The sequence below is a fragment of the Rhinoderma darwinii genome, chromosome 1, assembly GCF_050947455.1.
Source record: "Rhinoderma darwinii isolate aRhiDar2 chromosome 1, aRhiDar2.hap1, whole genome shotgun sequence".
Classification (NCBI taxonomy): Eukaryota; Metazoa; Chordata; class Amphibia; order Anura; family Rhinodermatidae; genus Rhinoderma; species Rhinoderma darwinii.
In genome coordinates, this window is record NC_134687.1 from 284,862,687 (window position 1) to 284,877,724 (window position 15,038).

Below are 15,038 nucleotides of genomic sequence, written 5' to 3' on the forward strand. Positions count from 1 at the left end.
GTCATGTCCAGCGGGAGGTTGCGGCTGAGACAGTAAAGCCGGTGTCCTCCGAATTGTCGGTGGTTCTGGAATGGGAAAACAGCGTTAGAACACAATAGAGATCATTGCCCAAAACAACACGATGGCAAACAGGGCCTGGGCGAGAAAACATTAGACACATGCAAAAGCACAATTTCTTACGTTCGCCTCTCCATGATGTCCTTCAGGAACATCAGCTGCTTCAGGTAGATATACGGCCGCTTACGCGAGCCACCATCTCCGCTTCTTCCTTTGTCCCCCATTTCTCGACGGAACTGGTCGCGGCAGCTCCGCCAACGGGTTTTTATATCTTGGGCTGTTGGAGGACAAACAAATACATGGTCACACATTGCGACAACGCCCTAACAACTCTGCCCTAAAAATAAATGAGGGGCCCTACCCTGCTAATGACATGCTACACGGTGATGCGGCAGCAACACACAAGGTCATTTGGCAATTGAGCGGAAGACACATACAGGGCCACAGTACTTCAATAGGGATGACATTGCATCGCTTAAAAACACATGGTACTCACCCATCCTACTGCGGTCCCTGGTCCGGCCACTCTCCCATTCAGCCCCAATAAGAGCCTTGGCTATCTCCTCCCAGGCGTCCTCCTTGGCCGTGCGGTCGTGGTACGACTCCGCATGGGTGTCCCATATAGCAGTTTTGGCCGGGACCAGGCTGATGAGGCGCTCCACTTCCAGCCCACGCGGCATGCCTGCAGATCTCTGGCCTGTGCACTTTCTCTACACAGGCTGCCCCACTCGCAGAGAATACGCAAGCACTTCCTGGTTTGTGCTTGTCTGGACCAGCTTTATAAACTCTTTTTCATGGACATAACAAGTGATGCGTGAAAAACGCGCATGCAACGCAGGAGCTTCCGTGTGTCATGCGTGTTTTTCACGCACCCATTGACTTCAATGGGTGCGTGATGCGCGAAAAACGCACGATTATAGAACATGTCGTGAGTTTTACGCAACGCACTTGCGCTGCGCAAAATTCACGCATTGTCAGCACTGCCCCATAGAGTAATATAGGTGCGTACGACACGCGTGAAAAGCACGCGCGTCACACGCGCGTATATTACGATCGTGTAAATGATGCCTTACACGCAGTGAATGTCACCTCAGCAGGATCCTTTCTGCAGGGTTTTGATTATAACCTGATCATAGGCATACCAATGAGAAGGGTATATTCTTAGCCCAGCATGTGAGACATGTCATTCTGACTGATTTTAAGTCATTGATTTTTCAGAGGAAGTTTACAACATCCTCTGTTTCAAATCTGATTTGTGCAGGCAAACTGTTGTTTGTCCCATACAAGTTGAAGACCAGTAAATTTAATTCACAACGGAGTATGTTCACTTAAGAAATTAATTTGTCCACAGTGTCAAGTGAGAGTTCATTGTCACTGTCAATTCAACATCTAACATTGCCATTTTTAACCATTTATTAATAAAGTATTGATTATTTTTCAATTCAACACGATAATACTACTTTCCCCGCTATCCCTTCCCCCCCCCCCCTTTTTTCATATATACTATTTAATTGGTGGTGTACATCTAGTGTGATCTCATTACATTAATAATTTGTAAAATTATAAGAGGGTAACACCTTTACGTATTCTGCGGGTCAGTCAGATTCCGGTGATACTAGCACTTTTTTATGTTTTACAACTTTTTGCACAATAAAATAACTTTTGTAAAGAGAATGGATTTTTTCTGTCGCCAAGTTGTGAGAGCCATAACGGGTTTACATTTTTCGTCGACGGAGCTGTATGACGGCTTGTTTTTAGCGAGACGAGTTATAGTTTTTATAGGTACCATTTTTTCGTACATGCAACTTTTTGATAACTTTTTATTTAAATTTTTGGAAGACAAAGACACCAAAAAATAGCAATTATGTCAGTATTTTTTAGTTTTTATTTTACAGCGTTCACTGGACGGAATAAATAACATAATATTTTTATAGTTCAGGTCGTTACGGTCGCAGCGATACCAAATATGTATGGCTTTATTATTTTTTTCAATAATAAATAATAAGTGAAAAAGGGCGATTTGTGTTTTATTATATTACTTGAAACTTTTATTGTATTTTTTACAACTTTTATTTTTACACTATTACTTAGTCCCAATGGAGGACTTGAAGCTCCAACTGTTTGTTTGATGTCCTAATACATTGCACTACCTATGTAGTGCAATGTATTAGAACTGTCAGTTGTTCACTGACAGCAAGCCGATCAGGCTCCGCCTCCGGACGGGGCCTAATCGGCTTCAGTAATGGCAGATAGGAAGCCATTGTTAGGCCTTCTGTTGCCATGGTAGCAGTCGGCAGGCTGCCGATTTAATACAAACCACTTTGATACAGTGATTGCATTGGATCGCTGCATTGAAGCGGTTAATGGCAGGAATCGGAGCTAGCTCCAGTTCCTGCCTTTACAGTGGGATGTCCGCTGTAACATACAGTGGACACCCACTGCTGATGACACCCACTCAGAAGCTGAGCTGGCGCCAACTTGCCGATGGTACCGGAAGCCTTTTGGGCCCCGCCGACGACGGGGCATAGGAGGATTCCGTTACTGGCAAACCGGGAGGTAAGTATTAGGCCTCCGATCGCCTTTGCAGCCACCAGCAACCCAGCGATCACGTTGCTGGGGTGCTGGTGGTTATAAACTCCTCACATGCTGCGATCTCTATTGAACGCAGCATGTGAGGGGTTAATCGCTCGGATCGGAGGCTAGCTCTAGTCCTGGCCAATACCTCAGGGTGCCAGCTATAACATACAGCTGTCACCTGGCGGTGATGTTGCTTGCTCAGCTCCTGAGCCAGCTCCATCTCTTTCACGTACAGTTACGTGGAATTGCGGGAAAACACCAGCTCCCATCACGTAACAGTACGTTAAATTGCGGGAAGGGGTTAAGGCTATGTGATGTGGTATACTAGTGTAAAGTGATACCACATCATAACTAAGCCATATATAGCTGAGAGACCAGAGTTTATCGTGGAACGAACATAGGACCTCACCAGGGTCCTTTAACCCTTTCAGGACCAAGGGTCATCGATACCTCAATGACCATCCCCAGTTTTTTTCAAATCTGACGTGTCAGTTTATGTGGTAATAAAAATGGAAAAATTTGGTTAATAAATTCATAGCTTATTTGTGAAAAAATGTAAATAAAATTTGCAAAAATTACAATTTTTGTCATTTTAAATGTAATCTACTTGTAATAGTAGTACTAGTAATACCACACAAACTTGTTACTAATTAACATCCCCCATATGTCTACTTTATATTTGCATTGTTTTTTGAACATTATTTTATTTTTCTAGGATGTTACAAGGCTTAGAACTTTAGCAGCAATTTCTCACCTTTTCAAGAAAATTTCAAAAGGCTATTTTGTCAAGGACCAGTTCAGGTTTAAAGTGGCTTTGAGGGCCTTATGTACTAGATAGACCCCATAAATCACCCCATTTTAAAAACTGCACCCCTCAAAGTATTCAAAACAGCATTCAGAAAGTTTATTAACCCTTTAGGTGCTTCACAGGAATTAAAGCAAAGTAGAGGTGAAATGTACAAATGTATTTTTTTTTTGCCAAAATTCATTTGTCATAAAAAAAATTCTGTAACACAGAAGGTTTCACCCAAGAAATGCAACTCAATATCTATTGCCCGATTCTGCAGTTCTTAGAAATATCCCACATGTGGCTCTACTGTACTAATGGACTGAAACGCAGGCCTCACAAGTAAAGGAGCACCTAGAGGATTTTGGGGTCTCCTTTTTTTTTGAATATATTTTAGGCACCATGTCAGGTTTGAAGAGGTCTTGTGCTGCCAAAACATTGGAATCTCCCCAAAAGTGGTTTTGGTAACTACACACCTCAAGGAATTTATCTAGGGGTATAGTTAGCATCTTAACCCGACAGGTCTTTTGCTTTATTTATTGGAATATGTCTGTGAAAATGAAAATCTACTTGTTTTCTGAAAAAATATTTAAAAAATGTCATTTTTACAAGGAATAAATAATAAAAAGTACCCCAAAACTTGTAAAGCTATTTCTGACGATTACGGAAATACCTCATATGTGGTAATAAACTGCTGTTTGGACCCACGGAAGGGCTCAGAAGGGAAGGAGCACCATTTGACTTTTGGAGCGCAGATTTTGCTTGGTAATAGTTCTTTTTGGGGTTTTGCTGGTATTTCAGATTATAATGTGGGAGCATAGGTAATCTGTGCGGAGTACATCAGGGCATAATAAGAGGGTATAATAATGTGGTAAATAAATAATAATTTATAGATATGTGGCCGGTGTCGCACTGATAAATGGTGCCCGATCTTATCCTCTTTTGGACACTCTGCACAATTTCTGTCGCTATATTCTGAGCGGCAGAACTTTTTTTTATTTTTTTCTCCACTGGAGCCGTGCGGGGCTTATTTGTTACGTTACAATTTGTCGTTTTCATTGGTACCATTTTAGGGTACATGTGATTTTTTGATCACTTTTTATGCGATTTTCTTTGCAAGCAAAGTGACAAAAAAAAACATACATTTTGACAATCTTTTTTGTCCTTTTTTTTACAGTAATCACTGTGCGCTATAAATGACATTTTACTTTATTCTGCAGGTCGGTACGATTACGGTGATGCCATATGTATATAGTTTTTTTTATGTTTTGTGGCGTTTGCGCAATAAAATCACTTTTCTATATTCTGAGAGCCATCATTTTTTTATTTTTCAGTCAAAAAAGCTGTGTAAGGGCTTGTTTTTTGCGGGATGGGTTGTAGTTTTTATTGGTATTATTTTGGGGTACATGCAAATTTTTTATCACTTTTTAGTCTATGTTTTGTGAGGGGTGATGACCAAAAAAAATAGTGATGCTGGTATTGTTTTTTAATTTTTTTTGCGGTGTTCACCGTGCGGGAAAAATAATACTATAGTTTTATAGTTGGGGTTGTTACGAACGTGGTGATACCAAATATGTGTACTTTTTTAACGGTTTATTTTTTTTCCTATAATAAAAGACTTATAGGAAAAAAAGCATTTTAATGTTTTTGTAACTTATAACTTATTTTTAAACTTTTATAAAACATTTTTTATTACTTTTTTTTGTTTTACTTGTTCTACTTGAAGACCTGCAGCACTGATGGCTGCTATAACACATTACACTACCTAGGTAGTGTAACGTGTTATAAACTGTCAGTGTGACGTTGACAGTCACACTGGCAGGAAGCCTATGAGGACCATTCCGTGAATGGCAGACCGGAGGCTGTTGTATGACCTCCGGTTTTGCCATGCAACTGACGGCAGCACCCGCAATTGGTCCTCGGGAAAGTTTGTTGCTACAACAAACGTTCCCTGCGATTACATGATCGGGACCTGAACCAATCAGGTTCCGGTCATGTCTCCGGGACCAGAGGCAGGGGTTGACAGCGCGATCCGGGTGTCAGCACTACTCTGAGACACCCGGATCGCGCTTTTAACACCCACTGTGAATTCACGTCGGCTCTTCACAGAGCCCAGCAAGCGCCGACGTGAATTTACTGTGGGCGGTCAGGAAGTGGTTAATACCGGTGATCATATTCTCTGACAGCCGAACCGATTGGTTGCTGGGGAGCCGCAGACACTGGCCCAGCCGGCGTCAGAGCGCTTTTCACAGCGCTATGCCGGCTGGAACAGAGATCTGTACATACACGTCCTGGCAGCACGGGGTATGTGCGAAAAGGACGTTTATGTACAGATTGTCGGCATGAAAGGGTTAAATAACCTGGAACTCTCAAAACAAGTGGCTGCAATAATGAATCTAACCATTTTAGATAATCTTTCTGAAAAAGATCCTATGCCTGATACTATAGGACGCATAGGTGGGGGGTGTATACCCTTGTGAGTTTTCGGAAGAGCATGTATGTCCGGAATAATAGGAAATTCCACTAATATGTAGTCGAATTATTTATTTGTCAACATGCTCTACAAAAATTCCTCATCTAACATTTTTTTTTAGACTAGATTGAAAAATATCTGTAGGTTTTTTTTCCAAACACCTATATGTTTCCGTATCTGACAATAAATGATGGATTTGTGTTTGATACATAAGAGAATCTATAGCCGTAATACTCCCCCATTTGTCCGACATTTTGATGGTAATCTCAATATTCTCTCTCAATGATTTGATTGCTGCATTTTGTCTGGCTGAGATGTTATATTTTTTCTTCCTTTTACTTGTATCTGACCACAATTGTAGGTCTCTCTCTATAATAGATTGGAATTTTTCCATGGAATCAGTTCTTGATTGAATTGGGTAAAACTTGGGATTTGATGTTTCAAAATTTTCCGCCACCTTAGTAGATTTTGAAATTTCCTGATCCGATAGCACATTCAAACTTAGTAGTGTTATTTGCTCCTGGAACATGGGAGATCGATATTCGTTCATGTTATGTGGTTCTTTATTCAGATTTGAATTTATAAGGGCAATATTCGGGTCAATCATAGCAGAAAAGTGTCTCTTAACTGTGAGGTTGCGGACAAATTTGTTGATGTCTAATAATGTATTGAATACATCAAAATTTCGTTTTGGTGCGAAATTAAGACCCAAGGAGAGGACTTCAATTTCAGTTGGCGTAAGATGAATCCCTGAGAGATTGATCACATCCATATTTTCATTGTTCGTGTTATTTAATTCCTGCGGTTGCGTAATCGGCGTGGTTCCACCATGTCTGGAGTTTTTATTATGTTTCCTCCCGCCTCTCTTGCCCCGTTTTTTGGCACATAGTGTCGACCATTTGAATCTTGTTCACGAGAGTGTTGATAGTTCCTCCTATCACCATCAATTCCATCGAAGCCTTCATCTGTAGAGTCAAAGTCCGTGGAGCTAAAACTGACCCTATTCACACTTGGGTTCTGTTTTCGTTATTTTTTTGCGTTTTTTTAATATAGGTTTGATTTTCTGTGCTCTGTCTCTTTTATGTACAAAACCGCTACCAGCAGAATAACCCTTCTTTCCCAACTATCCTAAATTATTAAATTAAATAACTTTATTAAGCTTTATTAAGCAAAAAGACTAACCACATGTAAGTTATTAAACTTTTTACATGTCCTCCGTTTGGAAAATGGTATTAGACTGTGCCCATATGATCATTAGTATATTATGTCGATATGGCCGGCGGCTGCAGAACGCCAGGTCCAACCGACAGTATATATATATATATATATATATATATATATATATATATATGAGAACCAGCGGAGGTACACGTTAGTTAAAATAGAAGTGTCAAAGCCCCCCCGACATGTTTCGCTACACGAGGTAGCGTCCTCAGGGGTACCGGAGCTAATGATAGCGCGCTGAAAATTTTTCCCAGTATTATATCGGCCGGAAGACACCGCAGACACAGTCATCCAATCACAGCCTGTCAATTCGATCAGGCCTCCCATTCACTAAACTGACGTCTGAATAGGCCAATTAGACTGAAGTGTCAAAAGCCAATCAGAACACACGATTACTGGCCAATCACGTCTCGGAAGGAGGAACGAGCCTTCCCCCCCCCTTGACATACGTCAAGTTTGACCAATGAGACGAGGATTAGTAGGACCTATTGATACACGCATTTGGTACATACGCACTGATAGCTTGTATTCGTGACTGCATCAGACAAGATGCAGAGAAACAAGTCCACACGCTCATATAGAGAAGATCTGTTAGTTATTAAAATTAAGCCCAGGAAATCCTGGCATTAGATAAGTTTAAGAGGTATTAGAACGTTACATATTAGTATTCCATGTACGTCAGACTATCACCTCTGTAGTGCCAGATATCAGTGTGTCAATGTATAGGTCAGTGAATTAGATGGAAAACGACTGCTATAACAAAATGGTTAGACTAATAGAATAGATCTATATTGTTAGAGTAAAGTACAAAGAAAGAATTCTCAATCGGGACAACCATTTATATTTACTGTATTACAGCCCAAAGAAGATCAATCATAGGTTTTATAAACCCAACCAGACAAAAAAAATATATTTTTCAAAAGATCTTTTCTTTCAAAAAAATCCTTTATTTTACAATAAACTATCCATTATAGGAAGGCTGCAAACGTAAAGCCCTCATTCAGTCCAGTCGGACTAAGAGTATTCAAACGGTAGATCAATCTTGCTTCCTCCTGCAAGAGTTTGCGATAAAGATTCCCAGCTCGTGGGCCCATCTTGATCTGCGAAATGCCCCAAAAGTTCAATACTCGAGTGTCCATATTATGGAGAGATCTGACGTGTCTCGACAAGGGTGTATCCTCTTTTTTATTTATAGAGAAGCAATGTCGGGAAATCCTTCTCCTAAGTTCTTGTATGGTTTTCCCTACATATAATTTGGGGCAGGGGAATTTCGCTACATAAACCACTCCACTTCTTTGGCAGTTTATAAATTGTTTGATTTGATAAGTTTTATTATCCAAGGGGTTACAGAAGCTTTTGGCAGTAGGCATATATGGGCAAAAAGAACACCTGCCACAGGGATGTGATCCCGTGACAGATGATTTTAGCCAACATGAGGATGTTGATGAAGAATTGGAATAATGGGTACGTACAATGTAGTCACGTAAATTATTCCCTCTTCTATATGTTATGCTGGGAATGGGGGAAATTTGGTCACGTAGGTCAGAATCAGCACACAAGATGGGCCAGTGTTTTTGTAAGATCTTCCTCACGAACCTAGATAATAGAAGGGGAATGGATGGGACGGAGATATTATCTGATGGCCTGGGTTGTGTTCGGGGATAGGGGGAGTCAGGTTTCTAGCGTTTTTAGTCGCTGGACAGATGCAAAGAGATATGCCATGAGTATATGTTATGTTGTGTTATGTTATTTTATTTTGTTTTAGTTATATTCGCAAGTATGCGAGATTCAAATTGTGACGAAATTTTTTTGTGAAATGTCTGTAAAAAAAGTGAAAAAATGTTAATAAAAATGATGTTTTTAAAAAAAAAAAGATCTTCCTCACCTGAGAAGAACACGCATCATAGGTACCAATACACCTAATGATTAAAGGGGACCCTGTGGGTTTGGTATTTGAGGAGATCGTATAGTTGGATCCACATAGAAGATCTCGCCTTTTTGTCGCCCTGGCCCTGGCATATGCTCTATGTAGGCATTTCTTTGGATAGCCACGGGCAAGGAATTTTGAGAACATGCCATCACACTCAGTTTTGAATGATAGTTCGTCAGAGCATTTTCTTTTTGCTCTGAGGTATTGACCTATTTGGATACCCCTCTTCAAAGCATGTGGGTGATGACTGTTCAAATGTAAAAAACTGTTTGTGGCTGTAGGTTTACGACAAATATTAGTTTGGACACTACCACTAGGATCCAGGGAAATTCGGAGGTCTAGGAATGTAATTTCAGTGTGTATCTCATAGGTAAATTTAATTCCAATTGAGTTGCTATTCAGCACTGACATGAAGTCCGTAAACGTGGGGTAGTCCCAGTCGCAGAGGATCAATATATCGTCTATATATCTACCCCAAAATAAAATGTGACAAGTGAAACAAAGTAAATCTTCAGAAAAAACAATAGTGTCTTCCCATCACCCCAAAAATAAATTGGCATAAGTGGGGGCACATTCTGTGCCCATTGCCGTGCCCTTTGATGATACAATTTTTTATCAAAAATGAAATAATTGTGGGTTAACAAAAACCGGAGAATTGACAGCACAAATTAATTGTACATGTGAAATTGTGTGCCTTTTGTGCTAAGAAAATGAGTGACTGCAGTGAGACCAACCTTGTGTTGTGTATTTGTGTATAGGGACTCCACGTCAATGCTGGTAATCATAGTGGATGAACTAACATGAATATCCTGGATTCTAGTGATAGTGTCTTTAGTGTCCCTAAGGTACGATGGTAAGGAAGTGACAAATGGTGATAGTATTTCATCTACGTATAGGCTGATACCTTGTGTAAGGCTATCATTCCCAGATACGATCGGTCTGCCAGGGAGAGGGCGAGAGATCTTGTGGATTTTAGGTAACGCATAGAAGGTGGGAATTGTAGGGCTAGAATTAAATAAAGATCTAAACTCGTCTTTTGTAATGATATTGCGAACTTTCGCGTCACTAAGAAGAGTATTCAGTTCTGCCAAGTAAGATTCTGTGGGATTTCTATCAAGGGTGACATAAGTATCATTATCGTCAAGTAGTCTACGGACCATATGTACATAGTTTTTTTCATCCATGAATACAATGTTACCACCCTTGTCTGATGGTTTAACAACAAGCCGTTCGTTTTGGCATAATTCTTCTAACACTACTCTTTCCATCTCACCAAGATTACTGGAAGTTCTTTCTCTGTTTGATTTTAGTTTCTTTAATTCTGCACATACCATCCTCACAAAAATATCAATATGAGCATATTGAGAAAAGGGGGGGGGGTTAGTTTAGACTTGGGTCGTAGGGATGAAAAGGGACCCTTTACATCAATATCACCCACCTCATTTTCGAGCAATACATTTTCAAGATCTCTTAGAGTATTATTCTCAATCCTACCCATATCATTACTGCCCTGTATATTATTTTTAAAGAATTTACCTAGGGCCAATTTTCTAGTGAACAGATCAATATCCTTAACCCAGTTAAACTCGTCAAATGCGGGGGTTGGAGTGTAAGATCATCCCCTGCGTAAAAGGGTCTCGTGATGTGGACTCAATTGTATGGAGGAGATGTTGCATATTTGCATTTCATCCCCTCTATTAATGTAAGGTCTAACTGCTAGTGTCATTGATTCAGACCACAGCGTAAATTGGGTGGTACTAAAAAAGGAAACCCATTGGTGGATACGGTGCTAGTAATGCTCGTACTGGTTGGACATCTAATATTCCCTATATTTAAGTTTGTACCTGCCAGGCGAGGAGTAGATGGTACATTCGAAATGGTAGGTACAGTATACACATCTAACAGCACAATTCTATACTACCTTAATTGATCCTCTATACTTAGATCCATCCGTTACTTGTTAACTGTCTATTCTGATGTATATACAGTGAAGGAAATAAGTATTTGATCCCTTGCTGATTTTGTAAGTTTGCCCACTGTCAAAGACATGAACAGTCTAGAATTTTTAGGCTAGGTTAATTTTACCAGTGAGAGATAGATTATATAAAAAAAAAAAAAAATCACATTGTCAAAATTATATATATTTATTTGCATTGTGCACAGAGAAATAAGTATTTGATCCCTTTGGCAAACAAGACTTAATACTTGGTGGCAAAACCCTTGTTGGCAAGCACAGCAGTCAGACGTTTTTTGTAGTTGATGATGAGGTTTGCACACATGTTAGATATAATTTTGGCCCACTCCTCTTTGCAGATCATCTGTAAATCATTAAGATTTCGAGGCTGTCGCTTGGCAACTCGGATCTTCAGCTCCCTCCATAAGTTTTCGATGGGATTAACCCCTTAAGGACGCAGCCTAGTTTTGGCCTTAAGGCCCATTTTTCAAATCTGACATATTTCACTTTATGTGGTAATAACGTCGGAATGCTTAAACCTATCCAAGCGATTCTGAGATTCTTTTCTCGTGACACATTGGGCTTCATGTTCGTGGTAAAATTTGGTCGATATATTCAGTGTTTATTGGTGAAAAATTGCAAAATTTAGAGAAAATTTGGAAAAAATAGCATTTTTCAGAATTTTAATGCATCTGCTTGTAAAACAGACGGTTATGCCACTCAAAATAGTTACTAGTTCACACTTCCCATATGTCTACTTTAGATTGGCATCGTTTTTTGAACATTCTTTTATTTTTCTTGGACGTTACAAGGCTTAGAACCTAAACAGCAATTTCTCATATTTTTAAGAAAATTTCAAAGTCCTTTTTTTTAAGGTACTTCTTCAGTTCTGAAGAGGCTTTGAGGGGCCTATGTATTAGAAACCCTGATAAAACACCCCATTTTAAAAACTAGACCCCTCAAAGTATTCAAAACAGCATTTAGAACGTTTTTTAACCCTTCAGGCATTTCACAAGAATTAAAGCAAAGTGGAGGTGAAATTTGCAAATCTCATTTTTCTTGCTGAATTTCAATTTTATTCATTTTTTTTCTGTAACACAGAAGGTTTTACCAGAGAAACACTACTAAATATGTATTGTCCAGATTCTGCAGTTTTTAGAAATGTCCCACATGTGGCTCTACTGCGCTCATGGACTAAAACACAAGTCCTAGAAGCAAAGAAGCACCTAGTGCATTTTGAGTCCTCTTTTTTATTAGAATATATTTTAGGCAGCATGCCAGGTTTGAAGAGGTGTTGAGGTGCCAAAACAGTAGGAATCCCCGAATAGTGACCCCATTTTGGAAACTACACCCCTCAAGCAATTCATTTATGGTTGTTGTTACAATTTTGACCGCACAGTTTTTTCACAGCACCTATTTGAATTGGGCTGTGAAATGAAAAAAATGTCATTTTTTCCAATAAGATGTCATTTTTTATCAAAATTTCTTATTTTCACAGGGAACAAAATACCCCATTTTGTTGCCCAATTTCTCCTGAGTGCAGCAATACCCCATTTGTGGCGATAAACTGCAGTTTGGGCCCATAGGAGGCCTCAGAAGTGAAGTAGCGCTGTGTGTTCTTTGTAGTGCAGATTTTGCTGGTTTGGTTTTCGGGTGCCATCTCGCATTTGCAGAGCCCCAGAGGTATCAAAGCAATGGAAACCCACCAGAAGTGACCCCATTTTGGAAACTACACCCCTCAAGGAATTCATTTATGGGTGTTGTGACCATTTTGACCCCATAGTTTATTCACAGAACTTATTTGAATTGGGCTTGGAATTAAAACAAAATTAATTTTTTCCAATAATATGTAGTTTTGGCTGAAAATTTCTTATTTTCACAAGAAATAAAATACACCATTCTGTTGCGCAATTTGTCCTGAGTGCAGCAATACCCCATTTGTGGTGATAAACTGCCGTTTGGGCCCATGGGACGGCTCAGAACGAAAGGACCACCATTTGGCCTACTGGGGATTTTCTCATGCAAAGTCATGTGTGCAGAAGCCCCAGTACAGTTGAAACCCGAAAGAAGTGACCACGTTTTAAAAACTACACCCTTAAGGCATTAATCTAGAGGTGTAGTGAGCATTTTGACCGGAGAGATACACCCCATAAACTGTAATGTGGGTTCTCCCGGGTATGGCAATACCCTACATGTGGCTGTTATCAGCTGCTTGGGCACACAGCAGGGCTCAGAAGGGAAAGATAAGGGGGGATAAGCTGTGCGGAGTACATCAGGGTAAGTAGAATTGGGATAAATTATAAAACAAGGGATGTATGATAAATTTTAAAACACTCTTTCATACAGAGCTCTGGTTTTTCGGGACACGCGTTACATTGATATATTGTGTCCTCCCTTATACCCCTCTTATAGCAGACTTTGCACCTCTTTTGACTTTTTCCCTTCTTGCCAGTTTGGGGAACTTCTACTGGAAAGTGTTGCCCAGGTACGATGTGTGTGGCCTCGCTTCCAGAAGTACTGGGTGCCCCCCCGTTCCTGGTCCCTAAAGATTAGGTTCTTGATAATCACCTCTTGAAATTCCAGGAAAGTTCCCCTCTGGCCTGTACATCGACGTAGCACGTACACATTGTACAATGCCATCTGTATGATGTGCCCGGCCAGCTTCTTATACCACACCGCATGGCGCTGTAGGGCTTCAGGACTTGATCTGACAAGTCCACCCCTCCCATATACCTATTGTAGTCCAGGATGCAGTCTGGTTTAGGGGTCTCTGTACTGGTACCTCGTACAGGTACATGGGTACCTCGTACAGGTACATGGGTACTGGTGTGACATCTCTCTTGTACTTGACACACAATATGTTGCTGCTAGAATGTGCCTTGCGCTCACCCCTTCTTGTTTGCCCTGCAGAGTCTTAGGGAGGACTCTCAGATTTCTTCTAGCAGTGCCACAGGACTGGAAGCGAGGCAGTTGAAGAGTGGGACGCCGGTATAAAAATTATCCAGGTAGAGGTGGTAACCCTGGTCCAGCAGTGGGTGCACCAAATCCCACACAATTTTTGCATTAACTCCCAGAAAGGGGGGGCATTCTGGGGGCTGAATACTGGTGTCCTTCCCTTCATATATCCTAAACCTGTAGGTATACCCTGATGCACTCTCGCGCAGCTCATACATCTTCACGCCATACCTTGCCTTCTTACCCGGCAGGTACTTGCGGAATTGAACCCTCCCTTTAAAATCCACCAAGGACTCATCAATAGAAATACACTTCTTGGGGGTGTATGCTTGGGAAAACCGGGCACTGAAACGGTCTAATAGGGGTCTCCGTTTATACAAACGGTCAAAACTGGGGTCATCTCGGGGTGGGCACGGCTCATTATCAGTATGATGTAAGAAGCCAAGTATTGCCTGATTTTTTATTTTTTTTTAGTTTACAGTTCAGTTCTGAAGTTGCTTTTGTGAAGGATGATTTATTTGCTTATATTCTCTGTATGAAATTACATTGTGAATTATCAAGCAGGAGGCCGAATTACTAAGATATGTAATATGTGAAAGTGATGATAATGTTTAAATGATTTCGTCTCATGCAGCAGCCATCTTGTCTGGAGTTCCCATCTTGGTTCTTTTGTAGTGAATAGAAAAGTCATAGTTCCTTTAATACAAGTAATGTTGATTTCGTATGTTTTATCTTTGACCTTGGTTCCCATGTGAAGTTGGATAGGGAGAGAGATGGGAGGGTGGCAAGTATGCGTGAAGAAAGGTCTCCCCCCATCTCCACGAGGACATTCTGTCCAAGAGAGAGATAAGACACTTGTAAACATAATGTGTGAAGAATTATAATGATGTATCTGGGATGTACGTTATGATCTGCTTTTTATTGAATAACAAATATTGTTACATTGTCTCTGATTGGTTTACCTCAAGCCGACACCCCTTCTGAATTTCAGTTTAACAGTTTGAGTTTGGTAATAAATCCTTCAGAGGAGCATTTTGAACATTATCAGCAGCGTCTGTGTGTTTTCTTCTCCTCTCTCGAT